This window comes from Cibotium barometz, chromosome 20 (genome assembly GCF_041138505.1).
Source record: "Cibotium barometz isolate CiBa-2024 chromosome 20, ASM4113850v1, whole genome shotgun sequence".
NCBI classification, from domain to species: domain Eukaryota; kingdom Viridiplantae; phylum Streptophyta; class Polypodiopsida; order Cyatheales; family Cibotiaceae; genus Cibotium; species Cibotium barometz.
This window is the reverse complement of record NC_141065.1, coordinates 7029605-7048813: the sequence shown is the minus strand read 5'-3', so window position 1 is coordinate 7048813 and position 19209 is coordinate 7029605. Positions and strand designations below refer to the sequence as shown.

The window sequence follows — 19209 nt, the reverse complement described above, 5'->3', positions numbered from 1 at the left end:
CTTTGGCTTCTTATTCATGTAATACTTCAGCAAATGCTAATCCTTCTAGTTTTAAATACACCAAGGCACAATAAGCTACAACCTTGACTGGCACATAATAGTCATGAGGAAGGCTGAGGTTTCATACCTTGTTGGTTTTACATTTCTGTTGGTGATGTCTAGCTTGGCAAGTGCTCCTTGGAATGGTGACTGGGTGATAGGGTGTATGCCTGCTGGGATGCTAGCTAGAACTGTGACATGGTGCCTGCTTGTTGCATGTTCTCCTAAAACTAGTGACAGGGTGCTTGCTTGATGGTAGCCAACAAGGAGTGAGGGGGAACTAGCAAGTGTGGGGGAAACTAGCCACATGCAAAACAAAAATAGTGTGGGGGGAACTAGCCAGATGAAAAACGAAAAAGGCACATTTCCCGAGATCAACGATAAAAAGTGCATTTAATGCCTGCACGTGTCAACCACTTTTTTCGCCTCAATTTGTGCTTACCTTGTCATGATTTCCATTTGGACACAGACGCCATTATTCTAGCATGTAGGTCACTCTTTCTCACACCTCTTGCAACTCTTCCACTAATCTTGCTCACCATCTCATTGCATCAGCACAACTGGTGGACAACCAGCTCACCATTGGACTTCCTCCTCCCAATGCCTGGGCAGACTCTAGCTTACTATTGGACATCAACCTCCCAATGCCTGGATTGACTCTAGCTTGACATCCACTTCAATCTGTCTATCAAGGGAGACACAGGTAAGATTTTCTTGCTGCATGTATTCATGGTGTTCTTGGGTGCACTAGAATGGTTGCACAGTCTATCAGAGAACACAACATAAGAGGCCACATATTGCATAGTGTTTGGTGAAATGCACAGTTGGTTTTAAGTTTTGGTGTAGGATGCAGAGGTTTAAAAGTGCTAAAGAATGCAATAAAGCACATGCAAGGTTCCTTAATGTGACTAAAATCGTGTTCTTTGGCGTGTTTCTAGACACACGCCATAGAAAGCGATTTTTGCATCTGGATTCCAGTCATATAGGCATATCGCATTCTTCGGTGTAGTTTCTCTGGCTGGTACAATTCATTTTTTGGTCAATGGAAAGGACTAAGCAAATAGATAGGAAGGAGAGGGACATGGTCCTCCTATTGCAAAAGTTGCCACAAGAAGGGCACCAGCACTATCCAAGTCTAGAGCCTCCAGAAAAGGAAAGCCAATGCACATTCTTCAGCCAACAAGCAAAGACAAGGAGATTTAGCCAATGCACATTCTTCAGCACAAGCAAAGACAAGGAGATTTAGCCAGAGAGTGACCTCTCTCTCTCTCTCTCTCTCTCTCACTATCCATATCTTTCCTCACTCTCTCTATCCTTCTCTTTACTCTCTCTCTCTCTATCCTTCTCTTGGCTCTCTCTCTCTCTCTCTCTCTCTCTCTCTATCCTTCTCTTTTCTAACTCTCTCTATCCTTCTCTCTCTTTTGTAGATCTCTCTGTCCTCTCCCTGTCTCACTCTCTCTATCATTCTCTTTACTCACTCTCTCTATCCTCTCCCTGTCTCTCTCTACCCTTCTCTATGTTCACTCTCGCCTTCCCCCCTCCCTCTCTCTCTCTCTCTCTCTCTCTCTCTCTCTCTCTCTCTCTCTACCCTTCTCTTTATTACGACACTTTAGGGTAGGGTTTCCCTAACATCTTTGGCGCCGCTGCTGTTGGGGAGCTCCAATCTGCTACTCATCTAAAATATTTTTGATTTGAATCTAATAGAGCCTCTATAGCCCGCGCCAGGTAAGCTCTTTAGCATGCACAAATGATTGAATTAAATTTAAATGCTATGCCTTTGATGAAAAGGCCACCTCCTTCTCTTATTTACATTCCAACCTTTCTTAATCCTAGAAAGATTAACTAAGTGATTAATTAAACTCTTCTTATTGTTTACTCTCTTGAATTTAAAAAATTATGTAGATTAGAGTTCTATAATTTTAAATTGGGTTAATTAAGTTAAGTGAAGAAAGATAAACATGAGAAATAGTCAGCCATACAAAGGAGGTTATGGCAAAATTTTTCAGAATTTTCGTGAAAAAGAAAGTTTGTTTTTATGTTATTTCAAAAGAGTAATTTCCACCATTTTTGCATCTAAAAGAAATATTCTGATTACTACATGTACATAGTCACCTATGAATACGCATGGATATCACTGATATTAATTATTAAATTTGATTTTTATACATAGAAAGATGCATAAAGGAATTTTTTATTATTACAAAATTGTTATTCTTATTAAATTTAATTTCTATGCATAGAAAGATGCATAAAGAAAATTTTTTTATTATAAAAGTATTATTCTTATTAAATTTGATTTCTATGCATGGAAAGATGCATAAAGGAATTTTTTTATTACAAAAGTGTTATTCTTATTAAATTTGATTTCTATGCATAGAAAGATGCATAAAGGAATTTTTTTATTACAAAAGTGTTATTCTTATTAAATTTGATTTCTATGTATAGAAAGATGAATAAAGAATTTTTTTAATTACAAAAGTGTTATTCTTATTAAATTTAATTTTTATGCATAGAAAGATGCATAAAGGATTTTTTTATTACAAAAGTGTTATTCTTATTAAATTTGATTTTTATGCATAGAAAGATGCATAAAGGAATTTTTTTAATGCATAGAAAGATGCATAAAGGAATTTTTTTAATTATAAAAACGTTATCTTATAAAAATTAATTTTTATGCATAAATAGATGCATAAAGAAATTTTTTTTATTTTAAAAGTTTGATTTTATGTATAAATAGATGCATAAAAGGATTTTTTAAATAAAAGTGTTATTTCCATTGAAGTTGATTTTTATGCATAAATAGATGCATAAAGAATTTTTATATCAAAATTAGAATTCTCTTAAATTCTATGTTTAAATTCTACGAGTATTTGATAAATGAATAATTAAATACTCTAAGAGAGAAATTTCTATCGTTTTATATTCACACGGATTGTAAAAAGAAAATTCAAGAAATCTATCGAGATTGAAATATTCAGATAAATGATTAATTTATTCCTCATTGAAATTTGTAACTAATTTAGAAATCAGTTAAGTGAATATTGAAAGAAAGAAATTCAGTAAAATAGTAACTAAATTATCAAACCTTTTTAAGAAAGATAGTTCAGGAAAAATCTTATCCGAGACTCGAACCTTGAATCAGACTATGACCAAGACCACAAACTCTTTCACCAGTTTCAAGGAAAGAAGGTGTGACCAGTTTAGAAAAATACACTCAAAACTCTCGCCAAATCTGAAACTAAGTTTGAGACCCTTCGAATTGATATGTGGATCAAGGTTATAGAATTCGAGGAATTCTGGTATGAAATTCAGAATTTCGATCAAGAAGTTTTAGGGATACTGATTCAAGAAATATTCCTTGTAAGAAAATTAAACTGAAAACTTGCAGAGAAACCGTGTTTTCTTAAAGGAATGTCTTACGCCAGAATGCTGGAGGGAGCATTTGGTATATGTTTTTCTAAGGAAAGTTTGGTTGCAACAGCTGGCGGCGGGGAGTGTTCAAAGGACGGCTCACGCGGCAAAGCCTGTTGCCCAGGTCTTGACGAGCCTCGGTATGGTTGAAAAATGGTGCGTTTCCGGTACGATGGGCGAGAGAGCCGACGAAGCGGTCCCTGAGTGAAGTGCCAAGACACCTAAGGAGGATCCTGGAGGGTTCTGACCAGGAGATGCACGGGCTCACGGTGCCTATGACACCCATGCATATGTCGTGGAAGATATGTATGATGGACGAAATGATTATTCTAATCTGTTACTGAATCTCGTTGTGTTTACCAGTTGGTCTCAATGGAGAGTCCAGAGTGATGCTATTTTTTGAGAATCAAGGGACTGGATGGAATTTGAGTTATGACATATGTAACCAATAACTGTTTGTCAATGGATTATTTTATATGTTAAAGTTTTAAAGAGGAGTGTGTGCATATTTGTATTCGAAAGCAAAAGTTAAGAAAGGCATTCAATTATGGGTGGGTGAGTAATTGTCTGGTTCTACTGATTCCAGTGGTTAACCCATGGGCCGGATGGGGTGGTGACTAACCCATAGGCTGGAATGAGTGGAGTTTTAATAATTAAATTGAAATAATAGGAATACACTTAGAATTTGAGTAGTTAAATAAAAACCTGAAGAATTTCTCAAATGAGTAGATCAATGGCTGTGCCTGACTTTGGTTAGGAAAAAAGCGTTGATTTTTTTAAATGATTAGATCAATGGCTGTGCCTGATTTCGGTTAGGAAAAAAAGCGTTGATTTCTTCAAACTAAGTCAGTGATAGTTTTCCTTCTATCTGGTTTAATCAGGTGAAGGATAGTTTAGTCTCTTGACCCCGTTAGAAAATTCGTTAAGAAAATAAAAAAGGTGGAATCGTCCCCGTTTTTCGGGCAAGGAAAATTTTCCCAGTTTCGGTTTTGAAATAACCACCAGATTAGTCTCGTGTCCGGACATTCGAGGGCGAGGCCCCGAGTGAGAAACCTTGCCCTGCCGCGCAAGAGGAAGCTACTTCTACTGCTAGCAACCGGGAATCCGGTGTGCGGAGGGGGCAGAGGGGTCTCACAGCTGGTATCAGAGCGTTGTTCTAAACTTACAAAACAGCAGCAAAAATTGCCTAAAATTTTAAAGTAAATCTGGGAAATAATGTTTTCACTTGTTAAGATTATGTTTGAAATGAACTTCATAAATTGAAAACTCATAAATTAAACTGGATTTTTAGATGGATACCCCAAATCTGCCTAGCATTCGTGGACTCTCCCAGAGTCAGGATATGATTGCCTTTGCCTTCAAAAATCTCATCAACTCCGCTACAACCCGAGGAAGCAGAGTGAGACCCGCTCGTCACTTTGAGGATCTATACTTTCCTGATCGAGTAGAGCGACGCCAGCATATGTGGTTCTCTAGAGGGTGAAGTATTTGCGTCAATAAAAATCAACGCGACAGAGACTCAGACGATAGAATATCTTGCTAGCCATGATCTTGATAAGGCTAGGAGTTGTTCATTATGTACAACTCTATAATCACGCACCCCGGAATTTTAGAATTTCTTACCGTATTTTTAGACTTCTTAGTCGCTTTATTCCTAGGAGAAGAATTACAGCACCATTATCAGTGATGAATCGTGTATATCATAGCATGTCTCCATCGCAGTATCGCCTTTTTATGCATACGCGATTGAGGCGGTGACTTTTGGAGCCGAGACGCTCTATGTATATATCAAAAACTTTTGATAATAAATGATGTTTTGCAAAAGATTCCAAAGTTGTGAATATAATATTGGTTAATAAAATTATCAGAGTGAATCTTGTTTTCAAGAATTATGATGGAATATTTATTTGTTTAAGAAATAAATCTCAAAAATTAAATAGTCATAAATCTGATGACAAAGTTGAGTTGACAAAAATATCATTTTGTCAGAATCATGAGGCGTGCGGCCCGTGGGGTAGGCAGCCAGATCCTCTTACCGATGATGAGTGAAGAGTTAGATCCGGACGTTCGTAAAGCCTTGCACCGATCCCAAGTTGGTCCCTTCAAGGGTGCATGGGAATAGTTAGAGGGGGAGAAGTAGTGGAAAAATGGATCGAGGCAATGGAAGAGTATTTTGATGTAATCGGTTATAACGAAAAGAGCAAGATGGCTCTTACCAGATTGAAAATTGTGGAAACGGCCAGGGTCGCATATGGAGGAACCATTGCGAGACAAACTGTCTCGATCGAAATACCTAGACCTGGTCAGATCTTAAAGCTTACCTCAGGAAGAGGTTCTGTCCTTCGGGCTTCCTGGAAACCAAAATGAATGAGTTCTTGGAATTGAAGCAGGATAGCCGGACGATTGAAGAATACCATCAAGCATTTGCCCTTCTCCTCAAATATTCTCCACTTTTGAATAAAGAAGAGTAGCGGCCAGATTAATTCGAGGGATGAACGAGCCATTGGACACTTTAGTGAAAAATGCCAAACCAGTCTTAATGGCAGAAGCTGTCAGAATGGCAAAGGACTTTGCCAAAGCATTTGTTGTTAAGGTTCTTGGCGAAGCCTGCACCCTCAAACTTTAAAAGGTTCCAAACCTCGGGAAGTGCTTCAAACTTTCCACCCCCAAAGAGGCAACAAGGCCCTAATCAGAATCAAGATGCTAGGAAATTCAGAAGTGAAGGAAGACCCTTCCCTTAGAACACTTTCTCAGGAGCCCCACCTCTTTCAAGGATTCAGAGGGATGAGCTTAGAAGTGAGAATAGGTGTTTTGGGTGTCAGGGTTGTTGAAAGATGTAATCATGGTGTTGTGTGTATGTGGGAAAGCACCCTAGAGGTGCAAGATATTGTGGTGAGATAGGAATGCCACATGTAATATTGAATGGTGTGTGAGTGTTGACCAAAAGAGTGGAAAAGGGAGTGCCACATGGATGATGATGTGTAAAGCGGGATAAGGCTAGAGAGCCTATATCATTGTATGGTTCATTGTGATATGCATTAGAATAGAGCTATTGTTGAGTGTGCAATCTCTCTCTCTCTCTCTCATGGAGTTTTTAGTGTGGTTTAATCCACCTTAATTATGTTGCTTAATCATTGTCTATCACCATGATCAATCCCATTTTAGGATTTTTAACATGGTATCAGAGCTTGGGTGGGCTCTTGGTCATGGTGATTATTTATGTATAGTTTTTCTTGGTTATGAGTTCTTTGATTAAGCATTATTTTCAGTTTATTATGGAAAAAATTATGCACACTCATATTATCATTTGGATTTGCATTTGTGAGGATTTGAGAGGAGATTTGCAACAAGGAGGTTGCATAGAAGCTACCCAAGAAAGTTGCAAATGGGATTTTTGCAACATGGAAAGCCTGCTCATCATCATGGAAGCTAAAAATGGAGATTTCAGCATAATGAAGGCTATGGAGTCTTCATCATCGTTAAGGAGAAGTTGCCACGAAGAGATTTGTGAAGGTATTTTGGATTTTGCCTCATTAATTTTTTAGTTTGAGCATGGAAGAATGCTAAAGTGTGAAGGGTTGCTTGATGGGATGGAAGAATCCCAAGGTCTTTTGCTTGTGGGCAAAAAGCATGTGTGGAGGTGCATGCTTGTCAAGATGATGGCAAGTGAGATGGTGGACTCAATGGAGTTCATATGTGTGTGCATCAAGAAGAGGATGCACTTGTTGATGTTGCTCAAGGAGATGTCGAGAGGTTCAAGGTGGAGGTAATCTCGCTCCCAATTGCACGCACTGGGTGGGAAGTGTGTTGCAGAATGCATGACATAGATGGAGCTACACATGTGCACTACAAGAAGATTTGCCATGATCCTTGCTTGATGTCAGCGTTTTCCAAGTTTCTTGTCGGTGGGAAAGCAGTGCGCCAAGGTGGTGATGATGTGTCCGATTGTATGCGAAGAGGCAGTCGGCAAAAGTGAACAGCACTGTAGAGTGTGACCGTAGGTAATAATCCAAAGAAGACGACCGACAGGAGCCCATAGTAGCAACGGCGAGCACAACTCATGGAGAGAACTATAGAGCAGTAGAAATAGTATGCGAGGGAAGGTGCAAAGCAGATCAGAAGGTTGCCATGGGAGCTTCTAAAAAAATGAGGAGATGGAAGGAGAAACGGTTAGTTGTTGACGCATAAGCAGAAGAGACACCAACGAGCACCAAAAGCGATAAGGTCTTATTATTTTATTTTGTGGTGGTTCTTGAAACCCTAAAAGATAAGGGTTGTAATGTGAAGAGATGCAAATAAATCCCTTATTCATATGTTTTTCTTCAAAGCATACATGTAATTTTTTGATATCTCTATCATAAGAGGTTGATCACATGCCATCAAAATGGAATGATATTGTGAGGATGCATTCACATGCGGGTCCCCTAACTGGCTGTGACCAAAATGGTTTGTATAATTTTTATTTCTCTCACCCACAATTGATGATGGGTAACCGTGCCCGAGCATGTGTGCTCAAAACGAGATGTGTATTCACCCATGGTATGAGGGTTGCCTTGCCCGAGCTCACCGAGAAGCTCAAAATGGTTATTTGTGATGTGTGCATGAGCGATGCACATGTGAGGTGCATGCGCATGGGTTGGTTCCCACCCAAACTTCCATGTTCAAATCGAACTCAGTGGTTTCGCAGTGAGCGAGTCGGCTCAAAAAGGACTTGGTGTCTAAGATGGTAGACATGCGCACACATGTTTGGTTGATAGACACTCCAATGTATCATTGAGGGGGAGTGTTGAGAGGTAGCGATTGCGTTTGTGCAATGCTACGTTGATATGGGTGATGGGTGATGGGGGAGTTGTGGAACACCTTGATGAAGAGGGGGTGTGGAAAGATGTAATCGTGGTGTTCTGTGTATGTGGGAAAGCACCCTAGAGGCGCAAGATATTGTGGTGAGATAGGAATGCCACATGTAATATTGAATGGTGTGTGAGTGTTGACCAAAAGAGTGGAAAAGGGAGTGCCACATGGATGATGATGTGTAAAGTGGGATAAGGCTAGAGGGCCTATATCATTGTATGGTTCATTGTGATATGCATTAGAATAGAGCTATTGTTGAGTGTGCAATCTCTCTCTCTCTCTCTCTCTCTTGGAGTTTTTAGTGTGGTTTAATCCACCTTAATTATGTTGCTTAATCATTGTCTATCACCATGATCAATCCCATTTTAGGATTGTTAACAAGGGTTTTGGTCACCAGCTTAAAAATTGCCCGACTCCTGCCATGTCAAGAGGATAGAGGACAGGGAAGTCAAGGACCCAGGGTGCAGAGACCAGCCCCTTCGTATCAGTCAAATCAGGGTCTGTCTTGCCAAAATCAGGGCAATCCTAGGAGGACTAGTTCAACCATCTGCCTCTATTCAGAGTAATCTCAGAACTCCCTCCCCCCAGAACTGGGGTGACCAAAGTGAAAGAGTTCCGCCCCAATGTGCAGCAGCCAGAGCAGTTACGATAGCAGAAGTAGTGGAAGAGGAAAGAGGTCAGATTTATGCCGCGATTGAAAACCAAGGGCCAAATCGTCAATCCTCTGTCATCCATGCTTCAGTTGACTATAAGGGTAAGCCATTTAAGCTTTTGATTGATTCAGGCAGTACTCATTCATTTATTTCCTTAAGATGCTTGCGTAAGCTAGTCTTAGAACAGAAATCAGGGACACCTATGCAAGTTGAATTGGCCAGTGGGAAGATTCTTTTCACTCACCACCATGAGACAGATCGTATTCAGTTTAATCTAGATGGGAATGTAATTGACTGCCAGTTCAGAGTCTTACTTTTGGGAGTTTTTGACGGAATCCTTGGAATGGATTGGCTCCACAAAAATCAAGCTGACATTCACTGTCACAATGGAACCATTTCCTTCCGTGACCTTCATGGGAACAAAGTTCAAGGAACTGGAATTTTTGGATCCCCAATTAGTAAAAGCTTCTAGGTTATTGAAAGGACTTAGAAAGAAGTAGCTCATTTATGTTGTCAAAATGAATCCGGTAGAGACACAAAGTTAAAGGCTAAAGAACCAGAATGGTTAAGTGAGTATGATGATTTATTCCCAGCAGAGCTAACTGAGATGCCTCCGATTCGGGAAGTAGATCATAAGATAGAATTGACCCCCGGAGCTCAGCCAGTAGCCGAGCGCACATACAAAATGCCAGTCCCTAAAGCCATTGAACTCAAGGAACAGCTTAGGCAGCTGTTAGAACAAGGGTTTGTAAGACCCAATGTTTCACCTTGGGGAGCGCCAGTTCTCTTTTAGAAAAAGAAGGATGGAACGTTAAGACTCTGTGTGGATTACAGAGGTCTCAATCAGCTGACAGTTAAGAATAAGTATCCTATCCCCAGAATTGATGAGCTTCTGGATAGGCTAAATGGAGCCCAGATCTTCACAAAGATAGATCTCAAATTAGGGTATTACCAGATCAGGATTAATGAGATCAAGATATCCCGAAGACAACCATCAATACTCGCTATGGGCACTATGAATTTATTGTCATGCCATTTGGATTGACAAATGTCCCAGCTACATTCAATCGCCTAATGCAAGACATTCTCAGAGAATACTTGGATGATTTTGTTCTTGTTTTCTTTGATGATATTCTGATTTACTTAAAGAATGCAGCTGACCATCATGAACCTCACGTTCGTAAAGTTGTTGAGATTCTAAGGAATCACCAACTCTTTGCAAAAAAGGGAAAATGCACTTTCTCTGTTGAGACCATGTTGAATACTTGGGCTTTCTGGTATCCAAAGATGGAATTTCTCGAGATTCCGCAAAAGTCCAAGCAGTCATAGATTGACCTGAACCAAAGACAATGAAAGAAGTCAGGGGACTCTTTGGATTAACTGGTTGGTATAAAATTTTTATACCTAAGTATGCTCTCATAGCTTCCCCCGTGACTAATCTTCTCAAGAAGAATACCCCATTTCAATGGTGTACCAGCTGTCAGAGCGCTTTTGATAAGCTGAAGACTGCCTTGGTAACCAATCCCGTTCTGAAGTTGCCAAATTTCTCTCTACCCTTTGAGGTAGTAATTGATCCCAGTGGTTTTGCCCTGGGAGGTGCGCTCATGTAGGAAGGTCATGTAGTGGCCTATGAATCTCAAAAACTCAGAACGCATGAGAGAAATTATGCTGTCCCATGACCTGGAGCTACTTTCAGTAGGCTATGCCCTGAAGTTGTGGAGACATTACCTACTGGGTCAAAGATTCACTTTGATGACAGATCATCAGAGCTTAAATTGGATCTTCACTCAGAAGGATCTCAACATACGCCAAAGAAGGTGGATGCAGATCCTGCAGGAATTTGATTTTGAAATCAAGTACCACCCAGGCAAAGAAAATCTGGTAGTAGATGCCCTCAAGTATCACCCAGGCAAAGAAAATGTGGTAGCAGATGCCCTCAGCAAAAAAGCCTCCTTGCTTGCAATCACAGTGGTGTCAAATCCATTGATTAATGAAGCAAGAGAGAAGATCATGCAGGATAGATTCTTTGGCCCTATTGCTACCCTACTTATGCAGGAAAGCAAATTTCCTAAGGAGTTGAACCGAGTTCAAGGGTACAGCCTGGATGAAGGAATTATGTATTATAATAGCAGGCTATGCATTCCCAATGATGAGGGAACTAAGGGGGGTCAAATTCTGAATGAAGCCCATGATAGCCTTATAGCAGGACATCTAGGTTTCATCAAGACCTACATGTCTGTAAAGAAAAGCTGCTTTTAGCCTGGACTAAAAAAGGATGTACTTAATCATGTACGTCAATGCCTGATATGTCAGAAAGTCAAAGCCGAGAGAGTAAAAATGCCTGGGAAGTTACATCCATTAGACATCCCCCGGATGAAGTGGGAATGTATCAGTATGGATTTTATTACTGGACCATCAGGCGAATTTTGGACTCAACTTTGGGCCTTTTTTTTCTAGAGGGAGAAAGGCTTTTGACCAATAGGAAGAGAGCCACCGTAACAAAACTTTTGATAATTAGACGTTTTTCATATATTCTTTATATGAATATATTGTTATTAAAGAAATATGAAATGCATTTGACCACACTTTATAATGTCATTTCTTTAATATATATGAAAAATAGAGTGTTGTCAGCTCATTTAATAAATCTCAGCTCATTTAATGAATGGTTTTCAATCTAAAAATTTCCCTTATTCAGCTCATTTAATAAAAGTGCTTTTTTCCTCTAAAAATTTGAAATGTTCTCTTCGAAGTTCCTACGTCATTTAATGAATGGATTTCCCTCTAAAAATTTTGCACGTTTTGGAGGTTATCTCTTCTGCCATCTCATCTTCTTCCATCTTCTTACATCTGCTTTTATTTTCTATTTGCTTCCATGGAAACCAGACGTCCTAGGCGTCCCTGCTCCTCTACTAGAGCTATTACAGTATACAACAGTTTTGATATGGATAATTAAAGTGGATTCCTACCACAATCTCTATTGGTAGTTGAATTATGTTGCAGACTAGGAAGCGAAAAAAACAAAGAATGAGTTCATCTCGACACTTACAAAGGCACAGTGTTCGACTTCAAACTCTCTGACACAGGTAGGAGCATTAAGGAAGTCCTTATACAACATGCCTACATGCACTTAGAACTGCGTCTGCAACATTTGCCTGATGGAATCCCACTCCATAGACCAAACTATAAGTAAATGTTTTTACATTATGTTTATGTAATGTGTTTCATTTCTATACTTATGCTTCTCTTGTATTTGTCTGTATAGATATATATCCTTCAAACTTGGTTGACTAGCAGCCTATAGATAGTATTGTGGGAATATTTGATGTTTTTCATGCATCTATTGGTGAGCAGCTATACAAAGAAACATCCAGCAGGTCTTTGGTAGAGAGAGGAGTTTTCTTTTATAATGAATTTTACACGGCACCTCATAGTGTTCGTTACAGGTTATGGATCTTTGAAAGCATTACCACTGCCTTCATTCGATAATCCAGAATGGCCCATACCAACAACAGAAACAAGTGAGTGCTTTAGATTAAAGATATACCAAGACGTGCAAACGTGTATAAGACCAAATGTAGCAAATCGTCAAGTGAAAATCATTGTCTTTATGCCATTGCATGTTTTTGTCGACTTCTTTTATGAGACGAGGAGGTCAAAAAAACATTGTCAATGTTTATCTGTAAATCAGAGAAATGTTTGGATTTCTTAAGTCAAAATTGGGATGTGAAAGAATTAAATGGGGTTACGAGCAAAATCCAAAGGAAATCTATTGTCTCTAAATATATGATTGGCTCCCAGAATTTTATTTTGGCCTTTCATTATATGAGATGGCATTATGTCAATGGAAAACTTGTAGCAATTGATCAGGACTTGGAGGATGACATTGAAAATCCATTGATGTTATTAGAGGTATGGTTTGAACATGAGCTCTTGATAGTACTCAATATAAGGTCAAAAATCTCACTGCGTCAAGTGAGAATAGACTTGGCAAATGAGGATGACCTACAAGTGCCTGATGATTATGTGTTCAAGTGCAACGGCCATAAGGTATGTTATTCAATCTAACCTCGAAAAAGTATTCATTCCAAAACTATGCCATAATCATTATTACTTATATACATTACTTTGATTTTTGGAAATAGGTACCAAGGAGAAAAGAAAGGACCATTTAATGTAAAGACATTACAAGGAAGCAAGTTTTCGTAGTGCAAACGACCATCACATAGAGATAAATGGAGATAAATGTATTTTTGACAGCATATAGTTACATCAATCATGACAACATTTTGTATTTCTTAGAGCAATATAAACTAAGACAAATATTCTACATTTTCTTATTAGATGTTTAAAACATTGATAGCATGTTCTCATTTTTTCCTACGAAGCATGCTATTGTGTGTGGGATGATTGTTGTTGTTGGGGCGGTGAGGCTTGTCATTGAGGGGGTGCTTGCTCTTCGGGATGCTCTTGGGTTGGTTGCTCTTCGGGATGCTCTTGGGGTAGTTACTCTTCCGGATGCTCTTGGGGTGGTTGCTCTTCTAGAACTGAAGCTTGCTGTCGTTGCAAGGTTGAAGCTTCCAAATTGATGTCTTCAGATTCATCCGATTTTGGAAGCTCGACAACAAACCTGTCGACTTATGTTCGAGGGTACTGCCATGGCGGTGGTCCTGGTCGCGGTCGTGGTGGAGGGGGCACAAATGCAACAACAGGGATATTAGGCGGCATGCTATGAATGTTGACAATAATATGCTCAATTTCCTCTTTCCTGAACAACCCTAAATCCACATCGGAGTATTCTGATAATCGTGGATTCTACAAAAATCCAAAAAAATAGACTTGTGCCATCAAAGAATGAGAAAAGAAAGTAACATATCATTAAAAAAAGGAGCATGCCTACATTTTCTGCGAGTAACGAGAGAACTAAATGTAGAAGCAACTTTGCATTGTAGCACACCCTCCAACCGCAACTATGGCCATCCCGTTGTTGCGCAACTATGGCCATCCCGTTGTTGCGGGACTCTGCATCTCACAGTCCTGTGTGTTCTAGTAGTGTGTCCTGGATTATGGCCTCGAGAGAAGTTATTAGCTTTCTAACCAATCTGCACGAAACAATACCGTTGTCAATACTGAAAGTTCTCTAACTACTTCTCTCTCTCTCTCTCTCTCTCTCTCTCTCTCTCTCTCTCTCTCTCCAACTCGTTATTATGATATATAAATACTGAATGTATGGACTTACTGTCTGACATCTCAAGGTTTTCGGGGCAAGGAAGTCCGGGACCAAGATTCCAGAGTAATTAGGGTCCTTTTCGTTAAGATCAGGGAAATCCTAGAGGTAGACTCTCTAACCAACCCTCAGTTTCAATGCAAAGTAATGCAAGATTTAGGTCTAAGAATTGAGAAAATCAAAGAGAGAAGTTCTCAAACCAACTGTCCACTTCCAAGGCAGTAATGCTGGAAGTGATAGAAGAAGAAACAGATGAAAGAGATTATCCTCCAACTGCTACTACGAGATGAGGGCATCTCGCATTTTTTAAGTGGGGTAGGATGTAAGATTCCTCCCTCCACATTTTGAGATGTAAAGGTGTAAGAACCGCCCCTTCAGTCTCTTGTAAATCATCCCCCCCTCAGAAATGGAAAAAGATCTTATTTTACCCTGTTTTGGCCTTGAGAGAAAATTGAGATATCTTTGGATATAAAAATTCCCCTAATATCTAAGATAAATTTCCCTGAAACAGAAGTTCAAAATCAAATTTCCAATGTGCATTAGGAATTAATTAAATATGTGTATAAGAGACCTTAGCCTAAGGGTCCACATTTTTTGAAATTTATGGATTAAGGTCCAAATAAGGTTACAAAGGGCCAATTGGATTAATCCAAGTGTTGGAATGACAAAAATGAAAAGAATAAAAGAAAATACCCCAACAATAAGTAAATGCTCACATAAGATGAAGAGTTGACTGAGTACTAGGTTTATTAGTTAAAAATTAGGATATTTTAAGTAAAATGATGAATTTTTGACACCTCAGTAGTAATAAGGAGGGAGAGCCCCATCAAGTAGGTGCCTTTTTTATCATCATTGCTTGACATTTTTAATTCAAAAAAATCAAGATATTTCATCTCTCCTCTCTCCTGGTGCAAACTGGATAAAAAAGGGAGCCAAACTGATCCAAAACTTGTCCAAATTGGGTCAAACTGAAGTTGGAAGCCTCTAGAACCCAGTTGGACTTGGTTAGTGGCATCCCTCACCTATAAATAGACCCTCATTCCTTTGTGTTTTCATCTTTGTGAATTTACATGCCATTATTATCTTCATTTTAGTGTAATTTCTATTATCCCTCTATTTGCCTCCTTCTCTTGGGAGCTGTGGAGCTTCTCTATTCTCCATCCTCTCTTGGAGATTACCCTCCCCCTCTTGGTGGCCAAGGACTTGCTTGAGGGCTTCACTTCTATCCAAATAATCAAGCCAAAATAAAGGGTAAGCTCTAATTTAATGGTTTTTTCTATTCCTCTTAATGATTTTCTTCTTCTCAACCCCTCTAAAGCTTGAGAAGCTTTCAATGGAATGGTTTTCTCTTAAAATCAAGTTTTCCAATGATTCATAATGTTTAATTAGATTAATGCTAGTCTTTATGCTGCTTAATTATAACGTTTCCTTTAAGAAAATCTCTCTTTTGGAAAGATTAATCATCTTTATGATTAGATCCTTGTTAGAAGGATGATTCTCAATGATAATCTCTTTATTTTAATCAAAACTCTAGCTTGATAAGCTAGGGAAAGAGATTAGATATTTTCATGATTTTTAATTTAGTAAAAAATGATGGTTAATTCGTTTTAGCTTGATTGTGAGTAAGAAAAATCATATTAACTCATTCTAAATTGAAAGAGGGTTATGCCAATATTTTTAGAAATGAGGAATGATTATTTATTCATAATTATGCTTATAATTATGATTATAATTATGTTATGTATGCATAATTTAATTTTAGTCTAAAAGAAGAGTTCCTATCATATTTTCATTACAAGTATTCATTTTAAAATAGAAAATTGAACATTCTCAGTAATTACAGTGAAGCTATGGTAAAATTTTCGAGAAAAAAGATAAATCTTATTTTTATGCATAATTTTAATAAAGCAAAAAAAGGAATTCCTATCATATTCTAGGCATAGATATTTTCATGCTAAAAGAGGAGTTTTGAGAATTATTCAATAGTCAGAAAAATAAAGAAGGTTATGCACAAATTTTATAGAATCATTCAATTTATGAGAATTATGGAAATCATTCATTTAGATAAATGGATTAGTGTTTATACTAAAAGAAAAAATATGGGTATAATTGATTTTGTAAATCCCATGAGTCTTTTATTCAAAAAGAAGAATATTGAGCGTATTTTATTTTGAGAAATTTGAGAAAGAATGCGAAAATATTGAATCGATATAGGAACGATGTGAATGAATGTAGGAATGATGAGAACGGATGTGAATGAATGTAGGAATGATGAGAATGGATGTGAATGAATGTAGGGATGATGAGAATGGATGTGAATGGATGTGAATGAATGTAGGAATGGATGTGAATGAATGTAGGAATGATGATAATGGATATGAACGGATGTAGGAATGATGAGAATGGATGTGAATGGATGTGAATGAATGTAGGAATGATGAGAATGGATGTGAATGAATGTAGGAATGAGGAGAATGGATGAGAATGGATGTGAATGAATGTAGGAATGATGAGAATGGATGTGAACGGATTTGAATGAATGTAGGAATGTTGAGAACGGATTTGAATGAATGTAGGAATGATGAGAATGGATGTAAGAATGATGTGAATGGATGAGAGTGGATGTAAGAATGATGTGAATGGAAAAGAATCGATGGATGTACCTCTGTGAGACGAGGAAAAAAGCATTGGTCTCTATATGATCCAAGTGCAAGTTCCTCCCTTGATCCGGCCATGTGATCCGCGAGTCCGGTCGAAATGAATAAGGGAAGTTAAGGCCCTGGACTACATTCGAATAATTCTCCTGGAGGAATCGCCTATGCTTTTTGGATGAGGGAAGTTTTTTTTTTGGGTTTGGTTTTGGAAAAACCAAGGGATTAGTCAGTTGTCCGGACATTCGTGGGGGACGAGGCCCCGAGTGGGAAACTCTGCCTTCTTGCGTGCAAGGTTGCTACTTCCACTGCTAGCTCCCCGATTCCAGTGCGCGGAGGGGGCAGGGGTCTCACAAAGCTGATGCCCATGTAACCACACACCCTACCAATGGTGAAGTGTGCATCACCTTCTTGATTACATAATAGTAGGATTTAAAGAAACGAGTGAATGTTAGCCAAAGTGACCACAAGATGAGCATGATGGAGCCTATGGAGGATAGGAGTGTACCTTAATTGAAGTTTCACTTTAAAAAACTGACTCGGTGTGGGTTTTAATGACATTTGTGATCTCATTCTAGCCTAGCTGGGGTGGAAGGTAACATTTTGGCACTAATTCTGGGAAATGGCTTGATGTGTTTCCTCTTTTGCATGCTTTCTTAGCACATTTGTTGATGTGTGGCCTTAGCACAAAAAATCCCTTCCACAACACTTAAGTACCCTCATTGTCAAAACGTCAAGAACAAATGAGGAACAAACAAGGGCAAGTTGTCACGTGTCACACATGTAATCACACAAAATACCAATGGTGAAGTGTGCATCACCATCTTCATTACATAATAGTAGGATTTAGAGAAGTAAGTGGAGGCAAACCAAAACGTCAAAGCACAAATGAGGAACAAACAAGGGCAAGTTGTCATGTGTCACACATGTAATCACACAAAATACCAATGGTGAAGTGTGCATCACCATCTTCATTACATAATAGTAGGATTTAGAGAAGCAAGTGGAGGCAAACCAAAAAAATGATCAAGCACTTTGGCAAAACTGATCCACACCAAAAAACAAAGCTATATATGAGTTGCTTAAAAAATAAAAATTAAAAACAACAAAGGGCACGCAAATTTACTTATGCACCTCATAGTATCATTATGCGTACAATGCATACAATTATTCCTCACGTTTAACTTCCTCTAGTCTTAGCTCCTCTCAACATTAATGACACTCTCAACAGATACATCTTGCCTATGCTCTTTGAATACATCCTATACTCTCAAAGGGCAAACGAACGTATGCATGCACCTCATAGTATTGCACCTACAATTATTATTCATAACCTCTAGTCTTGGATCCTCCCAACATTGATGCTAGTAACATGGGGGCTTTTGGGTTACATGTCTTTGAAAAGATGTAGGGGAGAAGAAAATTGGGTTCTACAACCTGCATAACTTTTGCCATATAAGCATAGTGATGTGCCACATAACCATCATAACTCAACCTCTGCACAGGGTTTTTGATTCTTCCAGATCTTTGTAACTTTGCATTCATGGCTTCCATAGCCTTCTTCACACCAGGTGCTGGAATCCCAAGCTCCTCATCAAAAGGCTCATCTCTGAGCCACTAGACTCTCCATCAACAAGAGAATACCCTGCAAAAATATCAGGCATACCAAGGGGCTCAATCACTTTCTCTTTGACTTTATGTGATGTCTACATTTCCAGGACTGGTATTATGAGGCAGCTTGTCACTACATGGTCTATCAATAGAACCGCTAGATAAGGACTCTCCTGGTCCACTCAATGATTATGATTGCTGACTTGCATTCTGTGCAACCACATTTCCACTTACATCAGCCCCAACAACATATTTTTCAGCAACATACCAGCTACTCATCTCATCAAATACAACATCCTTGCTTACCCTTAATTCATGTGTAGCAGGATTATAGCATCTATATCCCTTTTGCTCAAGGGAATACCCAATAAACACACATTTTTTACCTTTGGATCTAGTTTAGTACACAACTCATCTGGCACATGCACATATGCAATACATCCAAAAACTTTCAACAAGTGAGACAAGGTCGTGGATGTGGCCAAGGTGGTGGATGTGGCCAAGATGGTGGCCGAACAGGTAATCAGACTTATAGTCAACACTAGCAACAGTCCCAAGATTTGCAACAACAACACACAGGTGGAAGAGGCCAGTTTAGAGGCAGCGGGAGTCAAAGAGGTCGTGGTAGCAACATAATGATACACGAGGGTGTGTTTACTGTGGTAAGCTTGGACATGTGTGCAGGCAGATTGCTATAAGAAACAGAGTGACATGTGAAATGGAAAAGTACAGCAAAACAACTATACGTCCTCTAGCAGAAATAATG

At 38.9% G+C, this 19209-nt stretch overlaps 1 long non-coding RNA gene across 1 annotated transcript; it reads left to right on the top strand.

Moving 5' to 3' along the window:
- The first annotated feature begins 615 nt into the window (after positions 1–615).
- Positions 616–13286, top strand: LOC147627496 (uncharacterized). Its single transcript, XR_015268375.1, has 2 exons — positions 616–742; positions 13100–13286. It is a non-coding gene; the product is annotated as an uncharacterized LOC147627496 (long non-coding RNA).
- Positions 13287–19209: the final 5923 nt, after the last annotated feature.